The sequence below is a fragment of the Littorina saxatilis genome, linkage group LG7, assembly GCF_037325665.1.
Source record: "Littorina saxatilis isolate snail1 linkage group LG7, US_GU_Lsax_2.0, whole genome shotgun sequence".
In the NCBI taxonomy this organism is placed as follows: domain Eukaryota; kingdom Metazoa; phylum Mollusca; class Gastropoda; order Littorinimorpha; family Littorinidae; genus Littorina; species Littorina saxatilis.
The window spans coordinates 52390982-52391917 of record NC_090251.1 but is presented as its reverse complement, the minus strand read 5'-3'; positions in this window follow the sequence as shown (position 1 = coordinate 52391917).

Here is a 936-nt window from a genome sequence, read left to right as displayed (position 1 = left end):
CACACACACGCACACACACACACACACACATACGGACGAGGAGCACCTTAGGTACCGGTCATACGCAGACGGATCTGTGTGACTTCTGTACGTACGAAATCCACATTAGGTACCGTTTGGCTATACACAGTGTGTAACCCGTACGGACGAAGGCGTTAAGTACCTGTTTCCTATACACACTGATGGTTGTGTATAGTGTCAGTAAAGTGTGAATAGGTGAGGATGGAACTTTAACCGTCGATCACTTTACATGTATAACCTCAATTAATATGTTGCATGTTTTGCTTTTGATTTGTATGTTCCTTACTTTGTCATTTTGTTGTTTATGTTTATTTGCTTGTTTGCTTACTTGTCGATTGTTTGCTGGTTCGTTCGTTTACTTTGTTTATTTGTCATGTTGCTTTACTTGTTTATCATTTATTAGACATTTGTATTAGAAGTAAGGACCGGTTGTAAGAAAAGGCGTCACCTTAAACCTCTATCCTTGAAAAATAAAGTTCCATCATCATCATTATCATCTCTCTCTCTCTCTCTCTCTCTCTCTCTCTCTCTCTCTCTCTCTCTCTCTCTCTCTCTCTCTCTCTCTTTTTTTTACATTTAGTCAAGTTTTGTCTGTGCCGGTGTGCGTGCGCGTGTGTAGAGCGATTCAGAGTAAACTACTGGACCGATCTTTATTAAATTTGACATGAGAGTTCCTGGGTATGATATCCCCGGATTTTTTTAAATTTTTTTTGATAAATGTCTTTGATGACGTCATATCCGGCTTTTTGTAAAAGTTGAAGCGGCACTGTCACACCCTCATTTTTGAATCAAATTGATTGAAATTTTGGCCAAGCAATCTTCGACAAAGGTCGGACTTCGGTTTTGTATTTAAGCTTGGTGGCTTAAAAATGTATTAATGACTTTGGTCATTACAAATCTGAAAATTGTAAATAA